Source organism: Strigops habroptila, chromosome 5 (assembly GCF_004027225.2).
Source record: "Strigops habroptila isolate Jane chromosome 5, bStrHab1.2.pri, whole genome shotgun sequence".
In the NCBI taxonomy this organism is placed as follows: domain Eukaryota; kingdom Metazoa; phylum Chordata; class Aves; order Psittaciformes; family Psittacidae; genus Strigops; species Strigops habroptila.
In genome coordinates, this window is record NC_044281.2 from 74,067,939 (window position 1) to 74,095,498 (window position 27,560).

At 40.3% G+C, this 27,560-nt stretch overlaps 1 protein-coding gene across 2 annotated transcripts in view; it reads right to left on the reverse strand.

Moving 5' to 3' along the window:
- Positions 1-27,560, reverse strand: part of ABLIM1 (actin binding LIM protein 1) — a 225,521-nt gene that overhangs the window by 130,722 nt on the left and 67,239 nt on the right. The window lies entirely within an intron of this gene.

Here is a 27,560-nt window from a genome sequence, read left to right on the forward strand (position 1 = left end):
CAGTTCAGTTGGATGATCACCTACAGTGATCATCTGGTCCAACTGCCTGACCACTTTGGAGCTGACCAAAAGTTAGAGCATGTTAAGGACAGGGTACTGAGCCCTGGTGAACCTCATACAATTGGCCTTGGCCCATTGATCCAGCCTGTCCAGATCCCTCTGCAGAGCATTCCTACCCTCAAGGAGATCACCACTCCAGCTCAACTTGGTGTTGTCTTTAAACTTACTGGGGCTGCACTCAATCTCCTTGTCCAGCTCACTGATAAAGATATTAAACAGAACTGGTCCCAGCACTGAGCCCTGGGGAACACCAATCATGACCAGCCATCAACTGGATTTAACTCCATTCACCACCACTCTTGGGACCTGGCCATCCAGTCAGTTTTTAATCCAGGGAGCAGTAAACAGGGTCTCAGTGCTCCATAAATTTTCCTGCACCAGTCCAGTCTGCCCTCTGGCTCACCACTGAGCTGTTTTCATGCTCTCTAGATTCCTCCCATGTCTTTCTCACCCTCTCAGGTTCCTTCCGTCTTCCTTTACATCCAACTGATCCAACACAAACAGCTATTCGCAAAGCAGTGCTTTAAATTAAGACTGTTACATAAATACAGGAGGCTGGTTAGATAATATGGTACATATCTCCTTTTCCTCAGGTGTATACCACTGTCACATCTAAAGAGTAATCCGTCTGGAGGGATGTATAAGATGTCACCTGTACAAGCAACAGATCATAGCATCTCATACAAGAAGCAACATGACAGAGTTCCAAGACAATTTTCTCTCTAAAGTTTCACTGCTCTCTTGCAACCAACTTTCACCTTTTGCTATTCCTGAATATCAGATATTTTTCTACAGAATCCTTTGTGCTGGAGTCTGGCCTCCAGAGAATCAAAGCCACGTGCTGAACCAGGCCTTCTAGGTTAAGATTTTGCTGCAGTAAACCACACAGTTTGCTGGCAATCCCTCCTCTGGGAATTACCACATCCCCTAGAAACAGGAGAGAAAGTGGTTCATCAGTCTTTGGCCAAACGAACTCAAGGGAAATGCAGAATGAGAAGCCTTTCAGTGATTCAAAGCCTCTTTTGAACTCCTTTTTAAATTTTTCTTCAACTTTTAAATTACTTTTAACTGTCAGTATCATGCCACCATTTCACCTCATGAGACAAGTTTAACCTCCAACATTCCCATTATGAAGGGGATGGAATTTCATGATACGAGTGCTAAGTAAAAGGAAGTCAAAGGTTAAATTGCTGAGACTCAAAAGACTCATTTCCTTAATATCAAAGAGCTCTGCACTTAATGAGAATTCCTCACTTTCTAAAAACCTAAAACACGGGCCTTTCCTGATGGTTATGATTCCACTTATGAGCAGCAGGGAAAATTGTTTATGTCTCCAAATGCCATGAACAGGGTAATTTCTAATTTCTGTTTGTAAAGCCAAACACAGACAGCAACTGTCTTTCAGCAGAGTATATAAGCTGCTAAATCTTGTACTACTTGAAGCACCATAATCCCCAAGCAGGCACATGGCCTAAGACACAGACTTGTGTGTTTTGCATCTTAAAGTCACAAACAGCTTTACAACCAGGCTGTTTTCAACAACCATTCCACTATTTTTGTTCTAAGTAGGCGAGATTCTGATTCCAAATGTTGTAATAAGTGAAGCTGAGACACCAGACACCTTGCAGCCTTTCAGCTGGCACTGGAAAGCAGGACCACAACACCCATCCTATTGAATAGCAGCACACAAATTGTAGGATGAAAGGACAAAAGCCCCAGTGGTCATTTGCATTATCTATTGCAGCACAAAGCTAATCAGAACCTGTCCCACTGTCTTTGTGATTGCTTATAAATGAGTGAAAATGTGCAAAATGGCAGATTTCTACATTAGTTTAAGCCCCACAGAAATTAGAAGACAATTGCACCTGTGCAAAAAGGTGGCTCCCAGCCTGCTACAGTGGCAAGGTATTTCTTTGGAGTCCTGCATGGATTGATTGTATAACTGGTCACTGCTCATTCAATTCATTTCCTATCCGAAATTGTTATTTATAAAGATGCCTAAATTGTCTCTAGATGTTTTCTCCAGAACACCAATGTGAAATGCTGGGAGGGGGCTGGCAAGGCACAATGATAAATGCTTTTTCTGGCTTACAGCCATATTATATATTTGTCTCATGTTTTAGCAATATCTTAATTAAAATTTTAGTTGTAAAATTAATTACTCAGAAGCAGTAATTATCCAAAAGAGCACATGGGGTTTGCCCTGTATTACTCTTCAGAGTGTGAAGTTCACTGGGTACAGAGCTGACTGGCGAGAAGCTGTTTGCACAGAAGAAAAAGCATTTTCCAGCACTGACAAAATGATGAACTCGAAAGCACATCTTTGAAAAGTACTTGCCCATTATATACAGTCACTGAGTATTAACATTTTGAGGAGCTGGGAAGAGTGGCCAGTTTGTAGTAATTTTCTTGATCTGCTAAGTACAGGTACAATTCCGGCACACTCGCAGTTTGAGTTATCAAAACTGAGATCCATAAAGCAAGTCCTAGCAGAGAATGTTTGTGAAATCTACCTGAAAGCTTCAAATTAACATTTATAGCTAATTCCATAGATTGGAGTTTCCAGAAAACTACTCTTTGTCGTTGTTGTTGCTTTTTAATAGATTGTAACAGGTCAGTTGAGCTGATGAATTCTAGATATAATCCTTCCACCACCAATAGCTCCGTGAAGGAATAAACCAGTGTTCAATATTAATTGAAAACACAAACTAGATTTTAGGAACCACTGGGAAGAACAAAGAGCCCTGTTGTGACTCTGTACATACACCCATGTTATGCTACACATTGAATTCCACGACTGTTCAAGAGAATTAGAAAACCAAAGGTAAAAATGATAATCAAAGGCATGGACTGGCTCCTGCACAAAGAACATCTAAATAAATTATGACTGCTTATCCTAGAAAAGGAGGTACCTTTATAAAAGATACAACAGAATAATAAACTCGCAAGTGACAAGAAGGAAAGCACAGAAAGACTTTTAATCACCTCTTCCAATTCAAAAATGAGGCAGCTTCAAATGAAGCTACTTGGCAATAGATTTAAAACAAACAAAAGCGAATATAGTTTCAAAAAACCCATAGGAAGGCTCTGGAACACACTGGCACAGGATGTGCTTTCAAAAGGTATTTCTCTAGCTTGAGTACTTCTACAGTTTAAGGCCCCCTTTGTCCCAGAATGGCCACATAGAGAGAGCTGCACCTACATCCATCAACTGCTTTTGACTATCCAGATTCTAATTTGGCTTTTTATTCTTTTTTCCCTCTTCTGTGTCAGCGATATAAATATTTCTCCACACCTGAGCACACCTGCTGTCCTAAAGCATCTTGCTGCTACACTTAAAATAAGCTACCTGTAAAGCAATTCAGCCTATTCACCAACCAGGAACCAAGATCCGATGCCAGTCCTCACTTACCCAGATCCTCAGGAGTGTCAAATAACCGCTCACATAAGTAGTAGTCATCTGGATTCAAGTAGGGCAGTTGCTTCAGCAAGCTCTGCTTAGGAATGAGATACAAGACCTCTGCAATATCCCCATCCTCAATAATTGACATCCGTTTGACTGAATTTCGGAATTTCACCTTCTCCAGCACCAATTCCTCAGTTTTACTTGATCCACACAGCTTCCTGAAGCTGTTTAAGATGGGGAAGGATGGCATTTCTGTTTGGAAGGAGCTAGTGCATGCAGTCAGACTACTACTCACAGCACACTGCCCTTACCAATCCTTCTCGTTTTCTCTTACCCAGCAAAAGAGATTAAGGAAGATATATTTTTAGCGATTATCTTTAAGAGATTATGACAGTATGCTTGATCAGGTGACTGCCATCTAAAACTATTGCAATCAGTTGCAACTCATCCCCGGGAATGCAAAAATCAGGAGCAAAACCATAAAGAGAATCTGAATATCAGATTAATATTCAGGACAAGAGAAAGAACGTAACTGAGTTACATAAGAGGATTAGTTTAAAATCAAAAAACCTTGCTGTGTCAAAAATCTTATTATGGAAGAATCATCATCATCAGCTACAAATGCACATCTGTGCATTTCATCTACCATGTCCCTGTTCCATGCCAGGTCTGTATGTACACTGAGGCAAAAAGGTTATAGTAAAGGTAGAGCACATTGGTTCTCCTTCTTGAGGAGTTTACTAAAGGCTGGCTAGCACTGCTTCATAAGCAGATCTCTCTGGAGAAATCCTTTCTACAGCTCTCAGTGCCTACTCCAAACAAAAGTACTTCAGCTTTCCCTTAACTATTACAGATTGGCTCGCTTGTGCTCTTCATCTCCACTTTCCTGTGTAGCTGACAGGAGAAGTTTTGCAGACACGGTGCCAACCCTTCCTGCTTCACTTACGAGATGTATTTACATTAATCCAATTCCAGTGACTTGCTAATCTAATCATCTAATGAATATTTCTCCCCGGGTAAAGGCAGAGTTAATCATCAACGGGGCATGGGAAAGTCACAGGAAATTCCAAAGCAACAGATAAAGAAATAAAACCAACAAAATGCAACCTAAACCAACATTCATCATCAGTAAGAGAATCACAGGTAGACCCCAGACCAGGACCTGCTCAGAGACAACTTCAGCTCCTTTACTCAACCAAACTCTCAGAGACAACTGCCCAGACAGCGCTTGGCCCAGGCTTTCAATTCCCCTTCCCATACAGAATTCAGCTATAGCTACAAAATGACCTAGGGTAGTAACTGCATTAAGGTTTGTGCTAAATTAGAATGTGAAAAAACCCCGCTAACAGATTTACTGAGCACAGTGAGAAACTGTCATTTAATTCTTCCCTCAAAACCCACAGTTTAAGTCCTGAATGCACATAGGGACAGGCCTTGAAGACTGCTTTATGTATTATTTTAAAAAAGAAAATATCATCTCACAACTCCAGACTTTGGTCATCTATTATTATACACCTCCTATGAGGCAAATTGCTTCTATGTTATCTTGAAAACAAGTCCAAAATCCCCCTAAACAGCCATTCTCCTGGGTTTAAAATCAATCCCAGACACAGTGAGACAAAGCCAGAATAAATCTGCACCACTGTACTAATTTTAATGGGGTGATGCTAATGTATATTTGAGGAAGAGCTGAGCTGGCTCAATAAATATAGCAATTCAAGTTCTGCCTTAAAGTCTCTTCTATCAGATCAGAGACTTCAGCAAATGCCATGTTTTAAGCATTCCCCCTAGGAAATGATGCTTTGCAGCAATTTTCCAACCTCTCCCACGTTTCCCAACCTGCTGACTTGCACATCACAGCCACTCATCGGCAAAGACAGATCTGAACCTCCAAATGCTTCTACTACTTCCGCTGAAGGTGGGTTACCCTCAGTGCTTAAGGCAGAGGGATGGCTCATAGGCAATGGCCCTCTAACACAAGTATTTATCAGTTTTGTGTAAGAGTTGTTGCTGGATAATTGGTGAAGGAATGGGACATCTGACAACAGCAGATGTGACAACAGCGGAAGTCAAATCCAACCTCACCAACACGTCAAGGGGGGACTTTGCCCTTTGAGGCAGGCAAGGCAAAAGCACACATTGCCCTGGGATTAACTGCTGCAGAAGTTAATCCTCAGAAAGCAGAAAGGTGAGCTCTGCAATAACTTTTTGAAGTGTTGTAACATTTGCTACAGCGTGGCTGCTAAATCCTAGAAGTAAAGCTTGTCCTTTGCTGGAGTTTGAATACACTGGTTTAAGACTGGCTCCAAGTTGCCTGTTGTAGCCATGCAGATTCCAACCTTCCAGCTACATTCACCTAGACAGTCCTTACACCCACTATTGCAATGAGTACTACACTAGTATCACCTGTTGTATAGCAGTAGTCAGAAGAAACTGCCGCCCTCTCTCACATAATCAAACACCATGTAAGCCTCTGTCGATTCCTTTAACTTGCAGTTTGCCCAGAAGAGCTGCAACTGAGAGATACAGGCGCAGAGCAAAGGCACAAGAAGCTGAATCCACTTTCAGCCATGCAGGGATCTGTTTCTGCACTTGGCAGGCTTCTGCAGCGTTAGTTTGGGAGGCAGCAGAGATCAGGGGTCCTTTTCTGACAGTATCTCTGCTACAGAAGCAGTCAGCCTGTGACTGCTGTAGAAGGGTCCCATGTTATTTCAAGTCATGAAGTGCACTCCGGTCTCCTTCTGCCACCAAGAGGCATGGGATTGGTGTGGAACATGGGAACAGCTCCGTTGATACTAGCATTGTGTGACCCTACCATGTACTGTAGAAGAATACTGCTTAATTAAAAATAAAGTCCTCCCTCCTCTGAGAGAGACTACTCTAACATGCTCCTTTCCAGCCCTGGCTATTAAAGTCTTTGTCTGGTAACTACAATCTCAAAGACCACGCACTAGCTGCTGCTTATAACACAAAGCAGGATGATTTGTATGCTAGTGCTTGTTAAGTACAGAGTGTGTCTTTAAGAGGCTCCATAGTGTTCATACATAATCATGGAATCACAGAATACCAGGTTGGAAGGGACCTCAAGGATCATCTGGTCCAACCTTTCATGGCAAAGTATGACCTAGACTAGATGTCCCAGCACCCTGACCAGCTGTATTTTAAGTGTCCAATGTTGGGGAATCCACAACTTCCCTGGGGAGATTATTCCAATGGTTGATTGTTCTCATTCTGAAAAGTTTTCCTCTAGTATTCAACCAGAACCCCTCCAGGAGCAACTTGTACCCATTACCCCTTGTCTTTTTCTCCATGTGAAATATAAAAGACAAGAAGTAGAAATGAGCAAAACAAGACCAGGAAGCACCACAGCAGCTTCCGAGTCGGATGAAGGGCTGCTCAGAGCAGTTAGCTCTGAGGGTCAGATCCATGTGTCCAAGGTAAAGGACAAGGCCTGAGACAGCCTTGTACAGCACACTGTTACCAGGCATTGGGATTTAGCCTTAGCCAGAATCAAAGAGACAGTGACAATCTCCTATGACTTAAGTCAAGCACTCAATTAGGAGGAAAAGATTGATTTCTAATATTCTTGCTGAAGAGAAAATAAAAAGGCAGAAAACACAAAGGCATAACCCTGTCCTTATGTTTCTTGAAATACATTCTCAGGAACCCAGGGCAGCCAACCTAGAAGTAATCACAGAATGGTCCGAGTTGGAAGGGACCTTAAAGCTCATCTAGTTCCAACCCCCTGCCATGGGCAGGGACACTTTCCACCAGAGCAGGTTGCTCCAAGCCCCATATTGAGGAAATTTCTTCAGTATCTGCCAAACAGCAAAATACTTTTAAATCACTGCCAATTCAAAGCCGTGCCGAATCCAAGTATTCAGAGCTGGGGGCTCAAGCCTCCACCAAGCACAGTGTGAGGTACGTGCACTTCCCAGCGTGCCAGTTTTCACAAGGGACTGGATATGAGACAGGAATTAGGCAGACTGGCTACTTTAACTATTTTATCTCATTGCCAGCTTTATAAATATTTTATTTATAGATATTCTCAGCCATCTCAAGACCATTTCCTATTCAATCCCCTCTGAATTCACTAAACCAATTGGCTGCCTGCATGATAAAAACACATCTATATTCCATATACAACCAGGAAATAGAGGCTTCAGTACCAATGTTACTAGAACAGAGTTAACAAAAAATGTGACTGTAATCCACAAATGAATTGCACAACAGAATAGCAGGCACTGAATAACAGCAAAAATTAGACACCAGTGGACAAAATCATAGTAGAAGAAATACCCCTCCATCTTCCTGAGTAACAGAGGACTAAAGTGGCCCTTCAGCTAAATAAAAAGCAGAGATGTCCACTGCACTAATGCTCTCTTTAATTACTTCTGCCATCAGAATTAAGCTTCCTGCAAATGCATTTCAGTGTGACTTTATTCTTGTATTGAAAGCAACAAAAACGCCAACCAAAACACCCAAGAGATTGAAATCAGCCACACTAGATCTGCAAAACCGAACTGCAAAGACACATCAAAATAAACCCCCAGAAAACAAGGTAAAACAAAAAGAAATCTTCCTTTTCCTAAGGAATAGCAAACACTGGGTATATTTATACCAAGAAATATAGTTATCCCAGCAATAAAATAGCTGAAACAGCAAATGAGATTAAGAAATCATTCCAACATTCAAGTTCACACACACAAAAAAGCAGCAGAAGCTTTCTACTCATGGTAAAATTACTCCGCATGCACAGCTTTCTCACTTGACACACACAATTTACTTACTCAAGGCTGCAGGCTGAGCTGCACTCAGCTATTTACTGTAAACTTGAGGAAACACTTCATCCACATTAACAGAGATAAAAAATCCACATGCATGTCTTTAATTTCTTTACCTAAACGTCCAAAACAGGCAGTCATCTTCTGGGCATACTGACACAAGCCATTCTCCCAGTAGGGTTCCTCACCAAGGACCTGTTCACTCATTGCTTCAGAAGGAGCTGCCTTTCTCTGCAGAGTCAACCAACTACTGCTTGCTTGAGACTGATAAGACAACGGAGCTTCCTCTTCCAATTTATCGCCATTAATAATTCAGGTACTACATAAGATCTGCTGAGCTTTAAGAACCAGTAGTGCAAAGCTACTTTGTGGCTTTGAAGTAATCACTTCTTAGTCTTTAAAAAGTATCTCAGCTTATTATATTCCAATAGCTTACAGAAAATACTTTCAAATTGCAACAAAATCCTTCTCTTGCTGCACAAGCAGAAATACTGTTGGGATTATGCTCAGATCAGTGAGACATTTAAAACAGTCACCCAGCTCAAACCCAGGAACAGAATTACCAACACTACTGAAATGTGTTATAAGATACTCCAGCATACAGACATGTCCACTGCTGTAAGAGCACCACTAGTTCATCATACACCATCACATGTCACTTCTCAGTTCTATGTATCTTCTGGAGACTGAAAACAAATAGCTCAGGTACTACCATCATCATGTTTTCTGGCACTTTCTAGCACAACGTATTTCAGAAGAACTGAGGCACCACAGCCAGGAGCAACAGGAAGAAGATGTTTTCTCAGCTCACTCACAGGAGGACAAGCCCATCTAATCTGGTTATCTTGGCTGATAAGAAAATACAGGAGAACTGACTCAGCAATCCTGCTCCCAGGCAACCACAGTGACCACACATACCTGCCTCCAGTCTGCTCTTCAGAGAGCAAGGCAGAGCTCTATCAGGGGAAGAAGGGGCATAAGAAACTCCACTACAAATCACACAATCAGTGACACCTGCATAGCTATTTACTTGCAGGATGGCTTTGGCTATACACTCTTGGTTCAGGTGACCGTTACCAGTGAAGCATAGGTGTTCCTCATAAGCAAATATGCTCCTTGCCTACCACACTTGGTTTTTCTCAACTCAATGCTGCTTCCTCACTAAGATCATATCTGAAAAAAATATTTAGTAGAGATCATATTACTACTGATGTCCATATTAAGCAGTTACTACTAAGTAGACACTTTAAAAAGAGATCTGTGCTAGGATATAAATAACATAAATTTTGCTCACAACAGATTGAAAAAGCCTAGTTATTAATATTTAATATTATTTCAACAATTTATGGTCTATAAAAGCATAAGATATATTTTAAAAAGAACTCAGAGCATTGGCATCTTTTATTGTGCTAAAAGCTGTGAAGGATCCACATAGCTATATGAATTTTACAGTTTGCACGTCTCTACCAAGTTAGTTACTGCTTTCAACCCATACAAGGTTCTACAAGGTAAGCTATATGACTGCCTGTGGCAAGAGGAATATAGAGACCACAAAGCCACAGGGCATCTCTATCCTGGCAAAAAGAGTGGCTTACTGGAAAGGGCTGACTTAGCTTACAGTGGTATCAAAAGTAAAATGATTTGTGTTATAATCAGCTGAACAACCAAATTAAGCACAAGTCTCCAATAACACAAGCTTGTTATCAAGCTTCCAAGTCAAGGTTTTTTCTTCACTGCTATTACAACTGACATTTAACTAATCCATCCAAAACACCTGGTTTTTAGCACACACATGCAAAACACAGTATTGAAGACAGTCACGAAGTCTGTCAAGTCCACGAAGTCTGGGAATGTCTGTATGAAAGGATAGTACAGAGTTCAATTCTGAATAGGATGAAGCTACGTCTATATCATCTTCCACTGCATCAAACATTAACTCTTTGAAAACCCATCTGGGGATCTCCCAAGGTGGCACACTACAAACTGGATCTCAGTTTTATACATTAACAGCAAGATCTGGACACATAAACTATTTTGTTAAACTAATTCAGAAATAAGAAAGCAAATGTTATCTTCTGTATTGATTTCTTCTTGGTGTTCATTCCAAAATATACATGAAACATCGCTTTGCCCTTTATTCTTCTGTTACAATTTACAACCTAGAAAAAAATCCAAGAGCAAACACAACTATGTTTCTATCTCAGGCTTAACTAAGACCACATGGTGACAATTTCCTTTCCCAACTGATGACATTTGCAAAATCTTTCAGCTGAATTAAAGCATTGTGCTCAGCTTCCTGTTATCAACTATGTATGATAACTTCCATGGCACATGAGCCTTTGATAACAAAAGCCCAGCTTTGCAGTGCATTGTAAAGCTGGAGAGGCAGCATAACAAGCTCTTGGGAATGCTTTTCCCTTTGCTGTACATTCAGAAGCTGAATCTGACTCACTTCCCGAAACCCCAACATCCACCGAGTTTATCCTTCATGAAGCAGTGTGCCTGAAGATTAAACAAACAAAGATATCTAAACAATATGCTCGAGATTACATCTAATCATCTTTTTGTTGGACAAAAGGCAGAGCAACACTGGCCATTTACCATCATGTGCAATTATTAGGTGGGCTAAAATAGTACACAGAAAAATCAATCACCAGATGAAATATTTAAATGATGTTAGGGGAAAAAAGCCCACAATAATGTTAGTTAGTTACTGTCTACTGCCTTTGGAAGCTGTAAACGTTCCTTTCAAGCATCAGGTATTGGTCCCTGTAAGGGATCAGGTACACATCCACTGGAAGTGAAAGAACAGTTTAAATCAATTTCATAACTACATCATTTCTGTACTGCATAATCCACTCCCATTAAGAATACTGCAAATACATAACCATAAATTGGTTTTTTAAAAGCATCTATTAAAACTTACCTCAAAGCAGGAAACAGAACTATCTGTAGAACTTCGAATTTACTAACATAAAACAAAATCCTAACTCTTCTACATTACTGGTCTGTGACACTTGAAAAAAACTCAATAGCTTTCACTTTCCTTGTAATTCCCAAACTCGCCAAGTCCATTTTTAGCATCTAATGTCATCAAGGCTACCAAAGTATCTGCTTCCTTAATTATTCAAATTATGAATAAATAGTGATATTAATAAATAGTAAGAAAGTAAAACTGAAGGGTTGGAATGCCAACCTGGGATTTGAGAAACACGCAGCCTCTGCTCTCCCACAGACTTGCCTGAGCCATTCCCTTAATCCCTTTCATTGTGTTCCCCTGTATCACCTTCCCCCCTCACAAGGGATTTGGAACAATAGGTACATTAAAGACTGAAGTTTTCAGATTCTGTGATAATGGGAACTATAGAAATACCACAGATGATAACACTGGGGAGTAACTGGTCAGCATTAAAAAAAGAGGTCACGTAAAGCATAGCTGAGAGCTTCTCCTTGACCTTAATTACCTTCCAACTTCATTACTATATTTCTTAATGACTTTCCAATAGATTACAGCTCTTCTTTAACACTCAGGGTGCTCATTTCCCCTGGAGAATCATGTCACCAGATAAGGCAAACATAACTAATTCTGTATCTCTCTGATGTGAAAATCCCATGTTTAGCTGTCCTGCCCCAAACAAGCAACATAGCTGTTACTTGGGTTGCTGTGACTAGAAGAGTGCGCAGTTTTCAGGTTATGACAAAAGGTATGATTCAACCAAAGGCTATTCACATTACTTTATCAATTCCAATGTTTATTTCAGACTAGTCATGGAAAAAAAATATCTCTGTCCTTGACTATTTTCAGGCACAAAATCACAGTGTGTGCATTAATGGATCCATCTATCGCATTATTACAAGATGAGGTGGCTCAGCATTTTATTTCCTGGCAGTACAAGGCTAATCTATTGATCTATAATGTCAAGAAGAATGAACTATATATTCTTACAGCAAAACCAATCCTTTTTACTTACACATAGGAAAAAAACCAACAGTAATTGCTGACAACTGATGCAATTTTGTAGGTAGGATGTAGTGAGAGCTATTTGAAATATAAAAACGGCTGCACCCCCAAGGCTCTGTATGATTGAACACTGACTTGCCAACACAATTCAAGCGCTTGCCTATCTCAGAGCTTATAAATAATCCCACGACTTCCGTGGGGCCGAGCACTGGGCTTGAAGTTAAAGAGACTCCTGAGCCACTCAAGGGAATAATTAGCAAGAAGGATCCTGGCAGAAGCTGGCAGTTCTTCACATATTCAGTAGGGAACTGTTCTTTTTTTCTACTCTTCAGCAATGTTTAGGTATCTTGTATTTAAACAGAACAAAGACTTTAAAGATAAATGTAATTCCTTTAATCAGACTTTTTTTCTTTACTTTTCCTTTCTTGAACTTTGACATTTTTCTTCAAGCTGAAAGGAGAAACCCTTTGTAACATTCTCTTCACAACACAGACTTCACAGTAACTGAGACAGAAGTAAGTTGGAAGCAGAGATCAAAGTTGAAAGCTCAGTGTTCTTTCAATCCTCGTATTTATTTCTTGTACCTTTATAAAGAGCCGTGTGCTACAAGCATGACATCAAAGAAAGCACCACTCCTCTTGTTCTGTATTAAACTGGGTATTATTATACCCTCTCTTCTGACAAGTCACATGATGACAGAAATATACACAGCAACTTTACTCACATGCTGAACAACGAATTATATTAGAGGAAAGTCTTCCCTAGGTCATTGCAGGCCTTCCTGAACATCTTAGGTTAACATTCCCCATCCTCTCCTAACAGTGCATCTTCTACTGCAGCTGTAGACCCAGCATACATGACCAGATAAAGAATTAACTATTCTTCTTGCTGCATCAAACTCTTAACGTCTCCAACACCAAAGCCATTCTCAGAGCATGGCATAACTGTAAAAGGAAAACTTTTGCAGTCATACTGCCCTCTCCTAGCTTCAGTGAAGAGATTCCTTCTTCATACTATAAGGACTAATTTAAGTACCTACCAGAAGCCAGTATAAACTTTTTGTCAATGTCCATCAAAACTAAGAATAGGAGCTTACCTTTCTATATAGTGGAAAGTATGGCACTGCTGCAGGATGCCAGAAATGACATCAGAATAGTTCATCCACTGCCAACATTCCTACTAAAAGCAGCTTTAAATATGCTGTGTTGGCTAATCATTGTTTTGTAATTAAATAAACCCTACGGCACTGCTGAACCCTTCCTCTTGTGGTCAGCACTATCTTCTGGTTAAATCAGCTGTGCGCACACACACAAGTGATCAAGAGCTGTGTTGAAAACTAAGAAACTGTCTGTTAAGCAAAATTATGACTATGAGCATCTCACTTCTCACGCAGGAATCACACTGTGTACTGGCAAAAATACAGCATGGACACATCTGCAAATACACTGATGGGGCAGATGAAAGACTTGTAATTCAGTTCAATTTATTCATGACAGGAAATGACATATAACGTACTAGGTAACTATTGGTATTTGATAAAATGAGGTTTTGGTCCTCTTGGGTATCCCATGGTCTCATTTTGCTTGTTTATTTTTCTTGATAGTTAAGAGGAGTCTACTCAAATAAGCTCCGTAATCTGGCACAACAGGAAAAGCAACAGTCAGAGAAACACAGCAAACTCCCAAAGCTGACAGGACATTAAAAAGGAGAAACATGTCCTTGACTTGACGACAAGTACAGCTGGGTTTGCTCTTTACCAGTGCCACTCAACACGAAACAGGCCTTATCTTACGATATTTCCCTGACGTACAACACTGTGAAGCTGTGCCTATCAAATCCTATGAGAGTTATTCAGAGATAGTACTAAATCAAGAGTCTTGATCCTGCAGTGGAAGTGGAGAGCATTTGACATGTAGCAAGCTACAGTTTTCAAATAGAAAGTAGGAAATAAGGTCTTACAATACTGGGAAAAATCATTCCAGTGGTCTCATAAACTATAGAAATGCTAAATGAGTCCAACTGTACAGCCACAAAGAATCTAAGACCACTACATCAACTACTTGGTGTTTATCATACTGTATTTGCAAGAAGGATTTACAGCAGTATTTCTTCAGCAAGAATTTCTTGATCTTTTCCTGCTACTGCTTGACCAAATGCCACCTATGAGGTTATTTGGTTTTGACAGTGTGCGTCATGGACTACTAACAAAAGTAGTTTTTCCACCAGAACAACTTTAAACAAAAGTGTAGTTTTTAAATAAACTATAACTAAACCATAATGTTAGTCAAGATGGCCCAGCCCATCTTTGAGAGAGAATCTGCTGCTGCATTCTTAGTCATCATCACAGTCTTTATACTTCCTGGTACTTAAAATACATTAAATGTTGCACCTAGACAGTTACTGCACAATGGGAGGTCTGATTCTTCAGTTTATGTAGAGTACAAACAACTAGTGCATACTAGGAGGTTGGTTTGTTTGGAGTTTTTAATATGTAAACACTCCCTCAGTCCAGAGCAAAGCTTAGTTTTATCCTATTTGTGTTGACATTACCTCCATGGCACTTGTTTAATATACAGATTTACCACTGACACAAATCAATGCCCAAAAAACAAAAGCTCTTTTCCATGCAGCTCACCTTTCACATCCCTTCTGGTATTAACACTCTTTATGCGCCTTCATGTTTTTTGGTAGGGGTTTTATCCTGGTATGATTAAGGAATAGTTCTGCAACTGAGAATAGCAAAACTACAAATAAAGAAAGTGGGCAAGCCAGGCAATCTGTCAGGCTGTGCTACTAAAAATTGATTTATGAACTTCTTCTAGCAGCACTAAGCAGCATTTTTAGATGAATCAGTTAAAACAGGTGCTGACCACCACAGGATTTATCTGTAGAGAACATTATGTTATAAACACATGCTGGGCATATTTTCAGACTGAAACTAGTTGGCAGTTTCCAGTTACTTCCTTTTTAACTATGAATGAATTACAAGATAATGCATTATTTTGTACTGGTTTGCTGATTGTTTTGTTATGTTTTTTCCTCACATTTATGCTTTCTTTGGAATCTAAACCCTCCCAGTACTTTTCCCAGAATCAATTAATTGATTCTGAAGAAGTAAAAAGATTCAGTTCTCCAGCTGCTTACTAGATTATCGTCAGAATAAGGTGAGGCCTCCCAACTCAAAAGAGAGAGCTGACAAAAAGAATCCGTGGATGATTTCTCTAGTATGCGAAAGCCGACATGTGAAACTGATTAGAAACAAAAGTAAAACTGTTTGCTTTCATTACCCACTTTAATGAAATGACAAACAATTATCTTCAAAAGAATCTCTCTATATATTGGATTTCGAAAAGGTTAGTAGACTCTCAACTTCTTCCTAATGCTCCAGGAAGAGAAAGTGTGAACACCACAGAGTAGCAGGGAGAAGTGATCAATCTTCTCTCCTGTGCTTTATCAGCGTGACAGATCAAGAATTTATCTACTAGGACCCAACAGTGAGATTTCCATATCTACACACGAGGTCACCTGCACTAGACAAAGCAGGAAGAGATAAAAGCAAGACTTCCCCAGTTCTTAGTATATCTGGTCAGGAATGGAGAATCAGATGTTCAGCTTAACCTCAGTATAATGAATCCTCACAGGACGTGAAGAAATGTTCCTTTGATCAATTTGTTCACATAATCATAGAATCCTAGAAAGGTTTGGGTTGGAAGGGACCTGAAAGCTCATCCAGTTCCAACCACCTGCCATGGGCAGGGACGCCTTCCACTAGACCAGGTTGCTCAAAGCCCCTTCCAGCCTGGCTTGGATAGTGATATGGTAGTTTCCCGCATCACAACAATATGGAAACAGTTGATTTTAATCAAATGCTATTGTACTTCTGTGAAGATTAATTTATATTAATGTAATAAATCCAAAATAGTATTTAAAAAATAAAATATTAAAGAAGCGAGGAGGGAAAAAGAAGTCACTTTGCACACCTAATTCAGCACACATCAAGAGAAATAGCAGAAACAGAACTGCTGTATCTAGTTCAACATTCAGTGAAGTGTTTGGCTTACAAAGACTAATTAGTAATGGGAAAAAAAATTATTTCTTGTTATAAACAGTTGGTACAAAGTTTGGGTTGGGGGGTAAGGTGAAGTGATACTTTTCATAAAGAGATGTATACCATTCTTTAATACATCTACCTGCACATTTTTAAGTTCCAGACTCATTAAGATAAATGATATCTGTGTGACACATTATTTTTAAGAGATAAATAATGGATTAGTCAATGCAAAGAAAAAATAACTTTACTTCTTCCAGCTTTAATGCCTGAAATCAAATGGGTACCCCAAGGGTTTGTTTATCTGTAACAGAGAAAGCAACTACCCACACTTGAGTTATGAAGAAAGCTAAATATATCTCTTCATACTGATGCCTCTTCCCCCAGCTTTTTCTAACATTGTGGTATAAAAAAAAGAAAAATGTTTACTAAGCAAACTAAGATTTGCATGCCTCTTGGATGAAAAGAGTACCCACTTCACATCACTTTGTCATAACTTATCACCAAAACTGTGCTGAACACGCTTTTGGTGTTCAGAAGCAAAGGGCTTTCAGTCTCAGTTCCTAGGAACTCTTGCAGGTTGCAACACGCTGGCATTCTGTACTACACAGTCAAACCTGCAGCACCTTGCAACAAGGAAAAAGCACTGCTCACCAGCAGCAGCAGCTGGTCCATATCCTGCTGCCTGCCTCTCTAGGCAGAAGCAAACAGAAGTGACAGACGCTTGCTGGACAGCCAAGGAACTTGTAGGTGTGCTCAATCAGTAAGTCACCGATTGCACAAGAGTGTTTCCTCGAGTTAAATGCCAAAGAAAGCTGCCCTCTATTGCACCTTGAAACAGATCAGTTATCAGGTTTTCATTCAAAGGCATTAATTAACAATACTTGGAACTTTCATGCCACCTTGCACTACAAAAGCTCTTTCTACTGAACCTACCCCACAGCAACAGCATGCTGTCCTCATCTTTACCTAGAAGAGAGAGAAACTGCAAAACAGAGCAGTGAATTACCTGCCACAAAACCACACATGCAGTCAGAGCTGGGTGATAAGCCTGTTTCATTCAACCAAATTGTGCTCTACTCCTTACATTAAAAACTCCAGTGCAGAGGAGAAATACATGGCTGACTGCACATGCTTCAGCCACATAACAAAGTCCACTGTTCACAAAACACACCAGACTGAGAAGTTGTTTAACTGTTAAATCAGCAAAGAAAAACAAACTAAATTGCTCTACCAGAAGCATGCCAAATTCAGTTCAAGAGAAGTTCCCCAGCCTATTTTCCTTCTGTAAATCCACGAGCTAATGTCCTGTGGATGGTTTACCCTATGTAATTAATCAACAGAGATATACATAGCAGAGCTACAGCCCAGGACAAACCTTTGCCGTTTGTGGAGCTCTGATGTATTTCTACTTCCATTTGTGCTCTCAAGTAGTAATGTTTCTGGACCTCCAAAGCCTTTCAGAGTACAGATGACAAGCTGGAGCAACAACTGAGGTCTTTCAGAGGTGGCTCACTCTATGGCTTTACTCCCAGTATTTGCTGGGTTGAATAGTACTAAAGGGAGTGGCTCAAGCAAAATAGGTGTGTCTGTGTTCCCAAACAGTTTAAAGGAAGAGTGAATATTTTCCTGTAGATATTCCATTAGTCATCAGGACCATGGTATAGTATCTTTCAGTGACATGTGCCAATGTATTGACCATCTTAAAGCAGCTGATTATCGATAACTTTCTTTTTCACACAACTAGTCTCAAAGGTTTACTACAAATGGACTTGATCTTGTCCTGAGACTGTTTGCTTTCTACTTCACTCATCATCTCACCCCCACTCCACTGCTTTTGTTTTATGGCTATACTGCACCTAAATGAAAGATTAAGAGCCTGTGGAAGAGGGGGATTGAAGAAACACTGTTGCCACGTTCCACACACGCATAGGACAGGGAAAGACAAAATTCCAGGCATCTTCCCGAGGTTCCCACAAGACCCCACCCGGACAGAGGCAATTAGGCTGACTGTAAGTGTAGACTTCCAGGCATTTCCTTCTACGCAGTTGCACATATCCAGAAACAAACTGTTCCCTGAGCAGCTGAATTAATTAATCTTTTTATTCTGACAGATTTGCGTCCAACATCCTCAACACCCGTCGGGTTTTGCCCTACCTCCATGTAACATCCTCTTGGCAATGCCATTCCCAGAAATACTTTCTGTTCCTCTCCATTTGTCTGCTTTTCCAGTTCCTCTCCATGTCCTTTAAATCCACGCATAGAGCCCTTGAGCTGTCTTCCTTAACTGATTAATATCTTCAATTTCCACCCATACATCCTAAACCACACACTCTTCTTTCACTCTCATCTTTCTCATGTACCTCGACTACTGATTAGTATCTTTAAGTTCTGTTTCCCTGAAAGGAGGAGAGAGGGAAGACTGACAGAGCAGCTCGATAATCTTTATGTCCTAGGAAATAAGACTGAAAAGCAGCCAAACATAAGGTGCAAAACCTGACAACTTGCAACCTGAAGTCCTCTCTAGAACACATGTATTGTTCTCTGAACATTATTAGGGACTGAGAGATGCTGCTGTAACAAGAATCCCATTTTATCCCTAAGATTTCACTTTAGACAACAAAACCCCCCACTATTTCTCCTCTAAACATGTATAAAAAAATGCCAGAAACATACAAAACCTTTTGGGTTCCTGGGTGGGAACTGCTAAATCCAACTGAATTATGGCCAACTACTTTTAATTCCCTGCTTCAAACACTAAATCCTGATTTTCCTGAACTCTTGACTTCATTTTTCCCACAATGAATTGTCATCTTCTCAGCCAGCTTGTTAAAAACACACACTCATGCAGACGCACAGACAAATGTAAACACAGACAGAACCTGGCCTCTATACCTTTATTCTCAATCTGGCATTCTCTTCCTCTGGCTTTATACATTTTATTTGCTGCCAAATTAAGTGAAGTGCAGGACAGGGCGTTCACCCCGTTTGGACTTTAACATGCCTGACTGAACATGATTAGCTCATCAGAAACACTGCTTTCTCTCCGCCCCCATTCTGCTTTTTAATAACCAAAGCACTCCACACTTTAATTACCATTACTACCACTCTGATGTGGTAAGGAGATACAATTACTCCTGTTCTATAGAGAGAAAAAGAACCAAACACTATATTCCCAGGAAGTGTTGACCACTAGCATTTATTTATTTTCTTTATTCTGCTCCTAAATACACCTGTGTATTGAGTGTAAAATGGTGAAGATAAAACACTGAAGAGGATCCAGAAATAAGTTCTTCTGGCCTCAGCAAGAGACAGGTTTGTGAAGTATGCCAGTGTGACTTCTGCAGTTAACCACATTTATAACTTTATTGTTTAGGTGAAGAGATGAAAGAGAAGGAAGATGAGAATGATTCAATATACATCTACATATTGTACAAGTCATCACGCTCACACTGGCTATGTGTTATTAGTAGCTGTAGCATTAGACGCTGTATTCGAGACATATAAACTTGAGTCTTCTGTATGGCTGTGCATGTACATATACATCACCTCTTTAATACAACTGATGACACGTTGATTTTCCTTTATGTTAAATTACCTGAGCATACCCAGCAGTTCTGTACACAACGTGAGAAGTGATCATTTCTCCCATTGTACTAGTCCTGAGTCTCATTCTCAGGAATTTCTGTACACGTTTCCTCATGCTGAAGGTCTAGCCTCTAGAAGCTCTGGAGAACTTGAAATCCGCCACTGTGCTGCCATAAACATTGTATGTTGTTCCCACAAAAAACCCACACAAATCTCGCCAAGTGACAAGACTTTGAAATACTGCAGACTATTATGCTCAACAGAGAGATGTTTTGGTTGGCTATTAAAGCTCAGCAGAGACTTGCTGGCTATTAGTTCTCCTGCAATTTCATTGGAGTTAACTTATTCCATCCTACACAGTTCTCAGGCTTATTGTCATTCCTACAAAGTGACTGGGAATAATCAATCCCCGTAGTGCAAGGGATATGCAGAACTACATTGGTGCCAGAAAAACAGACAACAGTGTTCTCCATGACTTGGTTATACCAACCAACAATCTGACATTTCTGACATTTAAGAGCTTATTTGTGTGATTTTCATTTTCTTGTATTGGTTTGGTTTTCCTCTAGACTTCATGTAACCCAAACTGAAGCACCCACAATCCCAAACTACCTACTATCAGAAAACCTACTAATCAGGAATGTTATCAGCCACGTCCCGTAGAAAGCCACAGATCCATGAGTCAGCACATTCCTGTTGTGTCTAGTGGGAGACACGCAAGGCATCACGATTTATCCTTCCAGTTTCAAAAGCAGCTCTTCCTAGACAACATTAGACCATATTAGCTCAGCCTGCTCCCTGCAAGTTTTTATCCCTGTTGAGATATTCTTTCCATTCTACAGATGAGGAAAACACCAGACAAACTAAGTGATCTGTCCAGGACCATAAAACCCTACATCCAGCTTAGAAAGTGAATCTAGGTATTGTGAATCCCAACCCAGTGCCATTCCACCATCTATTTAAAGGGAAGTATTTACTTGAAACAGAACTATAGAAGAAAAATAAAATACACAGACTTTACAGGACACAAGTACGATGTTATCAAAGAAAAAATTAACTCACCCTGTTCCTTCATAGTGTATCTCCTTATTTCTTCTCACTCCAAGTCCCACATAACAGCAAATGCCCCTGCACAGTCCCTGCGGATGCTACACCCTTTGCACCAGAGCTGGTTTGTAGGTGATGGCAGCAGGAGGAAAATGACAAGCACTCTTCCTTGTTACATCAGCAATTCTCTCACCTCCCAATCTAGGCTGAGACTCCTGATTGCTGGTAATTCTCCTTCTCATTTACACTTTCCACTGGTGACTCCTCCAGAACTTTTCCCCCTATCTATGAAATTACTGCCTCACTATCAATGCCTCTGTCTGGCAGCAGAAACAAGTAACTTCCCCAGAGCCTGTGCACAGCAATTATTTTCAAGTGTAACTGCTTAGAACAAGTATTATGCCATGTATTCCGTGCTCCAGAAAATGAAACTTTATAGACATATAAAATGTAGCCAGGCAAACCCTCCTTTCTTGTGCATTGCTAACTGCATCTAAATTATAGCATTCTACATGTATTTATGTACCTTTCATCCCTGTGTATCCCAGAGCATTTTGTAAACTGTCACACAGTTTAAAAGGAAGCCTATATTAATACAGAGCTACTAGTACCCAGAGCTACTAGTACCCAGACAGCTCTAGAATCTACTGCAGCAGCCTGTAGATAAATTCATTATGAGAGAGATTTGGGCCAACGGCAGAACACTGAAGCTCTGTAGTTAGATGAAGACCTTCCCTCCCCCTTCAGACATCATTTGAAATTCTTGCATTTCCATTTCATTTGATGATCTCAATGTTTTAAAAACATTCATTAGCTTGTACAGTGTTTTAATCAGGCAAGGCATAAATAAAGATCTAAAACCTGCAATGCCTCTGCTAGTAGTCAAGAGGAAGTGCCTAAGGGAAAAAGCATCTGAACCAGTGCAAATACTGAGTGGGCCTTCTAGATTCTCTCCCACATTGCAGCAAAATTGTGGTTTCAATGGAGACTGCCTCCAGATCAGTGTTTAACCAGCTACCAATGCACCTATGCTCTATAATTTTTCCTAATTCCTTTTGGAATACATTCCTCCTTTTAACTGCTTTACACTCTGAAGTAGTGAGCTCCATCCTGTATTCCAGTGCTACATGAAGAAACACTTCCAAAATAGCTTTTTTAGGCGGCAGTCACCTGCTGCTTTGATGAGGTTGAGGCCAAAATTCCTACATCCTCAGGGAAAAAATAAAATAAAAGAATAAACTGAACTACACTAAACTAAAGTCATTCTCTACATGTTTTCTCTGCACAAAGATTTGAGACTGTTTTATCGTGCCTCTCAACACCGCTCAGTTTTACAGGTAAACAAACACAGAAGCTAAATGTTTCCAACACAATAATCTGAAACAAGACTTCACATCTGCAAGAACACAAGCTGTTTATTTTTAGATGTCTAATTTAGGCAGCTAGTTTTAAAAATTCCACCCCTATAGACGCCAAGTGCTTTTCCGCAGTCACACACTGAGCTAGTGACAGCCCTGATGAAAAAGCCCAGGCATCCCCGTCCTTACAATCATTATCAGAAGGCAAAGAGAAGGAGTAAATTGCATGCTCCCCAACATATCCATGCAGGAAGGAAGGAGGCTGACTCAATTCTACTGGGGTTTCAATGTACGCTTCCAAGAAATGCAAATATTCCAGTTGTGATACACTGAGTTTTCAATAGTTTCCAAGACTAAAATGGCAGGCTCCCATTACACTTTATTTCAAGATTTACTTAACAATTTGCTCTTTCCTTAAGCTGAGCTGAGTGTTTGCAAAGCTACAAGAACGTGCAACCTCCTTCTGCTGTTCCACATTCAGAGGTAGCTTGGGAACTTGCTGATACTGATTGCTCTCCCCTGACATGGCTTTTAATTCAGGTGCCAGGCAACGGATCACAAATGGATAATATGAAGATAAAACATTTGGCAGACACTTGACTGTCATATGCTTTTTGTTGCCAAGAAACAAAATAGGACCTATTAAAGTAATCTCATTAATTAATTTTTTTCTATAATACTACTTTTTATTGGCGTCTTGTTGGTTAAGGAAATGGTTTTTCTTTCAGAAGGAAGGTGTGTTAAGCTTAAAGAGTCACTTTTAGTACCATCAGAGGCTGGCATTTAATAGAGCTTTAGAATAAATAACTAACAAATAACTTTGGGTCAGATCCTCAGCTACTTATGGTTGATGTTGCTCCCTGATACTAAAAAAACCCTGTATCTTTCTCTTTGAGGAGGATGATGTTAGTGGAAAGCTCAGTTTACACCAGCTGACAATCTGAACCCTGATTTCTTGCCACCTTTTTTCCTTCAACTTCTGGGAGTTACTAAATCATGTACTACAGTATTGTAATCCTGATCTGTTTTTTCAGACCTTGCCTTTCAAATATGTACCACTGTTTTGTTTAGAATGGTCCTAATTTTGATACAAAACTGTGATTCACCTTAATTAGTATTTTCTCAAGAGTAAATATTTAAGCCTACAAATCTGTCCATATTTCACGTACCCTGTTTTATATCACTGTGTCAAAAAAAGACCCCTTAGTCACTCTTGCACTAAGCTGTTGGTGGCTCAAGTCAAAAGCGTTCTGTACCCAGACTTCAACAAACCAATGATTAAGTTCTGTCCTTAAGAATCTCTTCAAATCAGTGTTCAGTTCAGGTGACATCCTCTACATTTCCAGAACAACCACAGCATCGTTTCCGGAGGAAACAAGGAGTGTAGCCATTTTCATTTTCATTTCAGGAATACCTACAGGCTTCTACTGAGGGTAAGACATTACTGGATAAGATCTGTAAAAATCATACTAACATTCCTGTACCAGTTAAAATCTGAACAGGTGAGATGATAACCACTGGGCAGCAGACAAAATGAGGACATACAAAGGAATTAATTAGCCTCAATTTGCACACCACAGATCACTAGCAAAGCCAGACAGAGAACCTAGAGGTCTTAGAACACTCTAGACAGGAGCCCACAAGACAGGCTTTCAGTTTTGTTTGATTAAGTACAGATGCAACTGATGGGAATACTAAAAATGAGAACAAATGAACGATATAGTCCAAGAACTTGTCTCTCTGTGGTAACTGTTGTTTAGATAAATCACCCATATATCTGAAGACCAAGGCTCAAAAATCTGCTAGAAGGGGAAAATCTGAAACAGTTAAAGGCTTTTATAGTCCTCCGTGTGCTATAAGTATAAAGCACAGTTGATAGATAAGAATACTGGAAGAATTCAAATGATGCCTTATAACTCTTTTTTTTTTTTTTTGCTGCAAGGCAATTTTTATCACAGTTTATTGCACTGTATTAAAAATTCTTTCATTAAACTTTTATTACCACTGAAATGACTACATATGAGATGTGACTCTAGAGCAAGAAAATGTCTTTCTTATCACAGTGATTAAAGCACAGTGATATAGAAACCTAAACAAAACGTGGGGTTTAGAACATTAAATTCAACATCTGTCTAGTCAGTAGCCTCACTGGAAATATCAGGATGTTAAACACTAGTGAATCTGAGTATATAATGTCTGGGGAGCTTTGTTGTTGGTTTTCTTATTTTGTTACAGTAAGCAGAGAAAACTGGAAGTGCAAACATAACAGACCTCAGGAGTATCTGCACTTGGTTTATTTAGCAAATAAGCAGTAAAGAAAGTGAAAGCGTCAGAAATATGCAAGTTTAAAATCGATAAAGGTTGATAAGCCAAAAGAAAGGGAGAAGTGTTCTTCATTTAACTCAAATCCGCATGCTTTTATACCTGCATGTTTTCTGTAGAAGTAGGGCAATGGCATTTGCTTCTAGTTAAAATGCATAAGGGACGCCTGGCAGAAGCAGTGGTTCTATTTATTTATTTATTATCTGTGTTTCAGAGGACAGAAAATGAGAAGCGTGTCCACCTGCCATATCTATTCCTATTCCTCAATGCCCCATGCATTATAAACCACACAGTAGGAGCACTGAGAGCTCATCTAAGTGCAAGTCCTTTCTCTATTCCGCCCAAATCTTCTTCTGTTGCAAGCAGAATTCTATCCAGAACTTACATGGGGGACAAGAGGCCAAAGATATGGAAATTCCTGTTGACCATCACTCATTTGTCAAGACATTTGCCATCCGGACAGAGTTTAAAAGGAAGAGCCTTGACAAGAGCACTGCTTGGGGGATGGAAGAGGAGATCATTGCTCATGTGAATGCTGAAACTCTTCTGATCAAATTCTGCCTTATGGGTAGTGCTTGATATTACAAACAGCTCACTGATATCCTTACTGTCCCTTAAGATGTAAGGAAGAAAAGATTTCTGCCTAAAACAAGTACAGCCAGTGCCTGCCGACTGCAGACCGCAGTGTGCGGATGGGATTGCCCTACATTCAGCAGCCTGCTGCCATCAGAATCCCAGGGTCTTAAAAGAGAATCACAGAATACAGCAAGCTGGAAGGGACCTCTGGAAAACTCTAGTTCAACGTTCTGCCCAAAGCAGGGCTACTTTCAAAACCAGATCAAGTTGCTTGGCACCTTTTTCCATCAACTCCTGAAAATCTCCAGAGGTTGCACAGCTCCTCTGGGTAACCTCACCAAGGGCTCAGACACACTCATGGTGAAAGAAAATTTCCTTCTATTTAGTTGGAATTTCTCTTGCTGCAATTTGTGACTGTTGTCTTCCACCCTCTCACTATCCACCAAGAAGAGCTGGGGAAGGGGGCTATGTAGAAAACATGAATCTATTCAGATTGTTGAAGCCAGCAATGGTAGTTGCCCTTGGCGTTCTCTTCCCTATGCCTACACAAAGCCAGTTCATTCAGCTTTTCCATATAGCTCACACCTCTAGATCCCTCATCAGCACTCTGCTGCAGTTGCTCATTTGCCAGTACCTTTCTTGCACAGGAGGGTGGGGATAAAACTGGGAAAAAAATGGACACCATTCAGAGGAAGCCCTCAGTGCTGAACAGAGGGGAGTGATCGCTTCCCTTATCTGTCAGATACCTTCTTGCAAGTCTTGAGTATCTTACTGTACTATGCAGTAAGCTTTCAGTGTCACAAAGGCACTGCCTGATATCAACCTGCCCATCAGGACCCCACTAGTCCTTTTCTGCAAAGGTGCTACCTGGCTAGCTGCTCCCAGACTGCTTGGTTATCCCAAACAGACTGTATTTGTCTCTCTGAAACGTTCCAGGTTTCCTGCTGGAACATTCTTCCAGATTGCTTAAATCCCTCTGAATGGCAGCCCCGCTCTCCCTCCAGTGCACTGACTGTTTCTCCCAACCTGATGTCATCTGTGAACATACTAAGGGGTATTCTGCCCATCTAAATCACTGATAAAGATGATGAACAGCAATGACTCCAGCATCAAGGCCTGAGGTACACTGCTTGTCACAGGCTGCTGGCTGGACTTCTGAACGCTGATACTTTGAGCCTGAAGGTCTAGCCAGCTTCTCACAAACTTTGTAGTCCACCCATTTGGTCCATAACCCAAAGACTACAGAGACACCATGCAAGATCAACTTCTTCGTGTACTGGCATGGAGAACAGCGAGCACATTCAAGTTCAAACCTGCACCCCTGCTACACACCAAAGGCCAGGCAGAACAGGTTACAGGGTGATCACCACTGGGTGAAGCTTAGCAGTTGTTTGTGCTAAGAAATGCTGTTTCATCATTTCAGAAGCCCAAGGTCTTCATATGCTTGCATCCCAAATGGAAATGGTCAACATTTGGGTCACCAACTGGGAATTCCTCCCTCTCCTCTATATTAATAATAACAACTTACTCCTTCTGTCCATTTTTATCCTGTTATATTCACTGAAGGGACACCAGCAAGGCCTTTTAACACCTCATTCTCTTGTTATTAATTAATCCATCCTCCTGCAAAGAACAGAAAGCACCTAAGATGTGGTGTGCTGCTTCTATTTAAAGAATGAGCTGCTATAGTTAGCCAGCCATCCCAGATGAATCAGGAAACAATTTCACCCTTTGGCATCTGAGAACCCATGGAACGATTTTATGAACAAAAATTAATAGAAGCCAATGAGATTTAGCTGGCATTTAACTGAGAGCTTCGTCAGCAATCCATGCACACTGGTGACACCTACACACTAATTTCATTAGGTTTTACCATGAGTTTCACATTTGTTCCATGACAAATCAGAAGTTTAAAAAAAACCCTCACCCAACAAATCGTCTGGCCTTTTAGCAGGTTGTTCATGTACTCTAAAGGGAATCAGACGGCAAACTCAAGGTCAACTGTGCTGCCAGAGAAGGCAGTTCCAAACAAATTCCACCTGGAGTACATGTCTGGTCAGAGATTTGAAAGGCTGGATAACACATACCTTAAAGACACCTACATTGGAAACACAAATCCTTTGTTCCACTCTGAGCATTTGTCTTTTTACGTGGACACCTTTACATGGATCATGTATTCTTGGAAGCTCAGTTTCCAGATACTTTTATTACAGTGTCACTCATTTTTCCAGCTCACAACTATTTTCAGCTTCAGATCAAATGCTATTTTTAATCTTAAACTCTGGCTCATTGCTAGGCTTAATTTTATTGTGTGCTTGAAGATGCATTTAGGATTGTTCTCCTGTTTTTGCAGTGCCAAGAAAATGATCCTGGTGATCTCTGGACTAAATTTATAATTACTATTCTTTTT